Source organism: Fringilla coelebs, assembly GCF_963513975.1.
Source record: "Fringilla coelebs genome assembly, chromosome: 5".
Lineage (NCBI taxonomy): Eukaryota > Metazoa > Chordata > Aves > Passeriformes > Fringillidae > Fringilla > Fringilla coelebs.
This window is the reverse complement of record NC_140033.1, coordinates 55,346,402-55,353,100: the sequence shown is the minus strand read 5'-3', so window position 1 is coordinate 55,353,100 and position 6,699 is coordinate 55,346,402.

Genomic DNA, 6,699 nt, shown 5'->3' with positions numbered 1-6,699 from the left:
ACTTGAAAGGCAGATTTTCCTGCTCCATAAAGGTTTATGTTCTTTATTTCAGTTTTCATCAATGGCTAAATTTAGAATTGATATTACATGAATCAGTGGAATGTGACCCATTTCACCAGGAATCTGTGCAGCTCTTGGAACTGGATGCTGTAGGACCTTGCCCTGCCTTGTGAGAGTCCTTCAGGCAGATTCTCAGCTGGCATGAATCTGCCTCATTTCCTTGACATTAGTGGAGCTCTTCTGGTTTTGCTCACTGAACACCTCAGAGTTTACCTGCATTTAAATGCAACTTGTTTCTGTGAATCACAAACTTTTTAAAGGAATTTGGTTGGGTTTCTTTGTAACCCTCTCTAGTCAGGAAAAGAGTGCCATGACTGACCTGGGGGATCTGTGGGCTGATGGAAGCCTTAGGCCTTTAACTAGAGAACTTCATCCTTGTCACATGCATCTTCCCATTCCTTGCAACTCCCCTGATTTTCTTTTGCTGGATAGATCCAGTGAGGTGCTCAGTTTTGTGCTGAGGCATAGTCCTGACTGATGTGAACAGATGCACAAATGGATGCAGGACTGAGGCTTTAATGAGGAGATTTCTGAGTCTGGAAACAAGCTTTGATCTTAGAGTGAACTTATCAAAATTCTGAGTGCTCTGAGCATTCATGGACATTGAAGTCCCTCAGAGCAAGGGCATGAAACCATTCAGTGCCTCTCCTGCTTTGGGGACATTCAGCTTTTTTTGGCTTTTTCTTTGGAAAAAAACATTCAGTGCCAGTAGAAACTTGAGGCCATTCTACAATGCTGGCTTTTTATTGCTGTAATATTCCTTTGGGTCTCAAAGGTTTAGTGAAGTGAGTGGGAAATTTTCTGTCCCTTTCAGTGTGTTGGGAACATGTCCTTGCTGCAAGTAAGACTCCATCAAACACAGCTGTTTAAAAAGCAAAGAGAGAAGGACGTTTCTGGTCCTTGTCTATTTAATGCTGTATGCCAAGACTCTGTTCAGAATGTTGAATTGGGCAAATTGCAAAATGTCCCATTTAAATAGAACAAAGGCTGAACCAACTCAAGCTGTGTGCTATTTACCACAGAGAACAGGCAATAGGACCTCCAGGGAGAAGCCTGAGGATTGTGAGTGGTGACAGTGGTGATGGGGACAGGTGGCTTGTCTGACTTACCTACACCTTCATCACTGAACTGAGTGGAGCTCTATTTTCTCATGTCCACCAGAATGACAGCTTCTGAATCCTCTTACATCCTGGAGGCATAGTATACACATCTAGACATCTCCAGTCAGAAACAAGATTTGTTCCTGTAAACAAACAGCTGGGACTGGCTTATAATTAAGGTTTCTATTAATAGGCATCTTCTTTCATTTAGGTGAGCTACTGCTGCTGTTTTGCCAAAAGCATGTTCATTAATTTCTTTTCAGCTTCTCCTTGTCATTATTAGAGCATAGGAAGTAAGTCAATGGTTTAATAAGCTTGAGTTTCAGACTAGGCTAATCAAATAATTTTAATTCTATTTATCAGCTTTTAATTTGCAACAAAAGATTAAATTTAGATGAAAATATCTTCAACCTGATAAGGGGATTTTGCTTGGAAGTTGACTGTCCTTAACCAGCACCTAGCTCTGTGCTTGAACTTTGTGCCTGTAGTTAAAGAAAAAAAGATTCAAGGTAAACACAACTGAAGCCTCCTAATAATAAGAAGACTGATGGACTGAAATCCACCGAGGTGAAGGTGGTGCAAAAACCTGTCTAGGACAGGATTCTTAATCCCAGGATCCAGTCCCATCCCCTTGTGAGCATGTTTGCAGCAAAAGAACCTTACAGAGCATGTGCCTGCCATCAGCCTGATTCGGCTTCCAACACTCAGCTGAACGCCGAGTTCATTCATTATTATTGCTGGCTTTTCAGGAGGCAAGATGAGCAAAATCAACATCAATCTCCAACAGATGGGACTAGGGGAGGGCAGCTGCAGGCGTTCGGTGCACTACATACGGCAGGCGAGCGCACGTGGAATCCTCTGCCCCCGGAGCTCCGGCGTTTCCGTTCCACGGGCAGTCAGAAAATACAATTATCTGAATTAACTGCCTGCAAATCCCTGCACTTTGTGCTGCCCACTCGGGAATTCAGGCAGGACCCGGGAACACTGAGCACAGAGGTGCCATTCCTCACGTGGCAGCGGTGGAAAAGCACACTCCCTGCCTATGTGAGATGAGCAGGGGCATTCCTGCAAGCCTCCTGCCTTTTCTTTCATGTTCTTGGTTGCTCGTTCTGTTTTTACTTTTCAGGCTAGCAAATGAGATTACAGAAAATAAAATGCAGAGGAAACGTGTAAACAAGATTACTAAGGCAAAACAGTGCCTCTCAGCACATTAACTGCACTGGGGCAGGGCTGGAAGCAGTTTTTGCCTGGGTACAGCAGATACAGGCAGAAAAGATTAATTATGTGCTCTGAGAGAGCTGTTCTCACCCTGCTCAGAGTGCTGACAAACTGAGGGTGGGAAAGAAGCATGAAGAGTTCAACTGGTTAGGGGTATTTTGTATTATTCTTTCACTCCAAAACATAATTTTGAAATCATGTTGGATTTTGAAAACTTTCAAAGGATCTCAGCTGACATTTTGCTGTCTCTCATGCATGGACCCACACACACTTGGCTCTATGGATAGGTCATGAGAGCTGTTGTAAGATGAGAAATCTGATAATGACCAAAAATGTTTTGTTGGTGATAGGGAGGGGATACTTTTGGTGGGATTCTTTGCTCTGGTTTAAAATGCTCGGTTGTTGATACAAGCCCTGTCTGCCCAGTCTGTCTCAAGAATTGTGAACTCTTACCTTCGAGAGCTCTGCATGAGGAAGGGGCCACAGGAGAAATAAAAGTAGCTCATGTTTAAAAAAAAACAACAACACAACCACATCACGACAAATCCTCTACCTCTCTGCTTGCTGGCAGAATCTCTGCTCCCTCCCACGCAGCCCCAGCTGGAGAGCCTTTACTTGCAGCAAAGCCATTCTGGTTGTGACAGTCCCTTTCCACTCACTGCTCCCTTTTCTTTCCCTCCTAGGGAGCAGCAGCTGCCACCACAGCCCCTCTTTTCTGCCTCCAAGGGGTTCCCCAGTAAATAATTTGCAGAAGGCAAAGGAAGAAAATATTGAATTTATGCTAGACAGGGTCAGGCACATCTTCCTAGTGGCAGAGATTAGCAGGTCCGGTGCTGCAGTGAGCATCCTGCTTCAACTTCAGGTGTAGTCAAATCTTTCACCCAAGCCCTGAACCTGCCTCACACACAAAGCCAGGGCAGAGGAGCTCTGTGCTCGTGTGCTTCTGGGTTTAAAAGTGCTTTTCAGGCCAGAGTTGAACCTGGTGTTTGGAGCGAGGCTAAGTTAATGTGTTGGGGGGAATGTGGCTCAGTGGGAGCTTTTTTGCACATGACTGGCCAAAATCTGTGTCTTTGGCACTGCCAGGATCAGTGCTGCTGCTGAGGGGTCATCTAGGGAGAGTGTCCCCTTATCCCCTCTCTGCCAACCAGGGGAAGGAAGGAATAAGTATCTTGAGCAACCTGGTCTGGTGGAAGGTGTCCCTGCTCAGGCCAGGGGGTTGGAATGAGGTGGTCTTTAAGGTCCCTTCTGATCCAAACCATTCTGTGACCTTATTAAACCATGCTGAATCCTGGCTGAGTCAAGGGCCAGTAGTTTCTGTCATTAAAGAGCAAAGCTCAAAGCAGCTTTTGGGAAATAGATGGGATAGAAGGCACAAATTAATTTTCCTCTGCTCACTCTGGGGTCTGTACCCATTCCCACCCATCGATGAGATGGATGCCAGTGTGGAAGGTGGGAACAGATGTGTGCTCCAGTAGCTAATGAGGTGTGAGTGACTGCTTCCCTTCTTGCTCCAGAAGCACAGCAGAGTGCTCCTTTCTCTGCCACGTGCCATCCTGCAGGACATCTGAACAGAGATTCTGATGCTCAGGGAAGAAGTGTCAGAAAGTGAGGAATGAGCAGAGCAGCCTTTGGGGACTGAAGGGGCAGCAGCAGCCTTAGTGCAGTTTGTGTGTTGGCTAAGGACTGTTTTATAAATAGAGAACAGCTATCATCCCTCAGCCGCTTGGAGGTTACAAACGTCTCTGGAGAATAACCAAATATTTGGACTGGCTTAAACAGGACAACTCACTGCAACTGTGTGGAGCCAAGATACCTGTGTGAGCACCTCAGCAGAGAGTCACAAACACGACTGAGAGGCAAAAGAAATCCCATCTGTCAGTGAAGAATTTACACAAAACCTGATTGCTAGAATTCTATACCTTGGTAATCCATGAGTTTCACAGAATCATGGGATGGCTTTGGTTGGAAGCCTTAAAGCCCATCCAGTTCCAATCCCCTGCCATGGGGACACTTTCTACTAGGTTTCTCAGAGCCCCATCTAACTGGCCTTGGACATTTCCTGGGATGGGGCAGCCACAGGAACATCTCTGAGCAAGTTTCTTTCAACTCTTTCTCTCATTGACCCTGCACAGCTCAGGCTGAAAGGTGAATAGGGTGAAAGAGCAAACCCTTTCCTGTCTGGTTACAGAAATTGCTACCTTTGCTCAGGTACTATGAGAATGATGCACTAGAGAGCAAAATTCTCCTTTCAGAGCCTTCCCAATGCCATTCTCCATCCTCTGTCATGCATCCCTGGGCCCCACTGGCACTGCCTGGCTGTGCAGGTGGAGAGGTGGAGAATTCCCAGGCTCAGCAGCACATCCAGAGGAATTTCTGGGTTGCTTTAGCTTTCCTTGATTTTTCCATTCTTTTTGTGCTTCATTAGTGTGACAAAAAAACAGGCTGCTTCTAGCACGTATTTGTTAGGCTCACACAGAGGGGAGAGTACAGATCTTTAAATGTGAGGGACATATTTTCCTCAGTAGCTTTTTTTGCCCTGTATTCCCAAACTGGCACTCCCTGCTCAGCCTCATTGGGAAATTGCCACAAATAAAGCCCATACTGAAAAGCTTCAAAGTACAAATAACTATGAAGGGAATGACTCCAAGTGTCCTTAGCTGTCCCAACTTTTCTTCACTTAAATTGGGGTTTTGCTAGGCAAGGTTTGAGATTCTGGAAGAAAAAACTCTAACATAAAATAATCTCTTTTTTCTTTTTTCTTTTTTTTTTTCAATAAGGTAATATGGCGTATTTAAAGCACTTTGATACACCAGAATGCAGAGCAGAAAGGCAGCTTTTATCACTTACCTTTGATCATCTAACAGGTTTTTTGTGAGGAATATGACAAGAGTCGATGGGAGAAAGAAAGGGACAGGCAACACTTAATGGAAGTTTTTAAAACTGGCCATCCAGACTAGTGCAGCTGAGTAAATGTAACAACTAAAACTCTGACTTTCCTGGCTCTGTCCATATGAATTGCTGGTAAAACTTCCCTTCCTTGAGATGAGCACTTCAGAACTCCATGGTGAGCTTTGCCATTCTCTGTGTTTGCACTGAGTAAAAATTTCAGAATAAAAATTTCTCCTCGCAACTTACTTTATTCACTATATAAGAAGGTTCTAAGAACAAAATCTAGCTAAGTATCTCCTGACCCACCCTCAAAAGAAAAAAAAAGAAACTCAGGCCTAGAATGGTCTTTACGAACGGTTGTGTGGTAAAGATGTTCATCTTTTTTATGGTACCCATACTTTGAGGATAGGCATGAGGGGAAATCTCTCCTCTGGAGAGATATAGTCCAAGGAAATGCAGAAACACTATAAGAGAATGGATGGGACATGGAATAATAATAAATTCTTTTGCCATGGCACCAGGCCAAGAAGATGGGATTGCTGATGAGCAGGTGAATCATGTGAAAATGAGGTAAGAATATTCTCTTGTTCTTCCCTTGGACACAGGGAGTCCATTTTGAGGAAGGTGCTTTGATTCAATGGAAGTTGTTTCCAGGCTACACCACCCCCCTTTCTCTGTGTACAAGTGAGCCCCAAAGATCCATCTTAGCCAATAAATGTACCAAATGCCTAAAGGAATAGGCTGCTAACAGCCTTATAAGGAAAGTATGAAAGGCAGGGGGAAAGAAGGTTGTACAGCAGGGAAGAAAGTAATAGGGAATGACTCAGGAAAAATAACAAACCCCGAAGCTCCAAAAATTCAGTGAAATGAATCTCCCAAGTGAATCTCAAGTCCAGCAAGTGAGAACAGCCCTTGGTGACCAGCTTGAACCTCCCAAGTTATGAGGATGGAGTGAAGTGAAAATCACCCCCCATTTCTGCTCCTTCACCGTTATCCTATCTGCTTTGTGCTGGAAACGTGCCTCTGTTAGTCATGGAACAACTGCACACAGGAGAAGGGGAAAGAAGGAAAATCTGCACCAACTAGGATTCTGTGACTAGTTGATTCCATGCCACTGATCCCAATGAATTTTAACAGACTGATGCCAGCACAGTATTATCTTTCTTTCATGGGGGGAAGTGATTTCATCAGCCTTTTCCTTTCAGTAAAGGGCCTGACTAAAGTGATGGTGATATCTCTAAACAGGATTCTGATGGTAATATCCCCAGTGAAAAAGGTGCAGGATGTACAGGAAATTTCCATCCTTCTTTTGTCTCAGGCAAAAGAATTTTTTAAAAGAAATGTCAATAAATCAGCTTCACTCAAGGGCCACATTAGCAGTGTAACCACTTTTTAAAAGAGTCTAGAAATAATATAAAGACCTTAGCTCTGT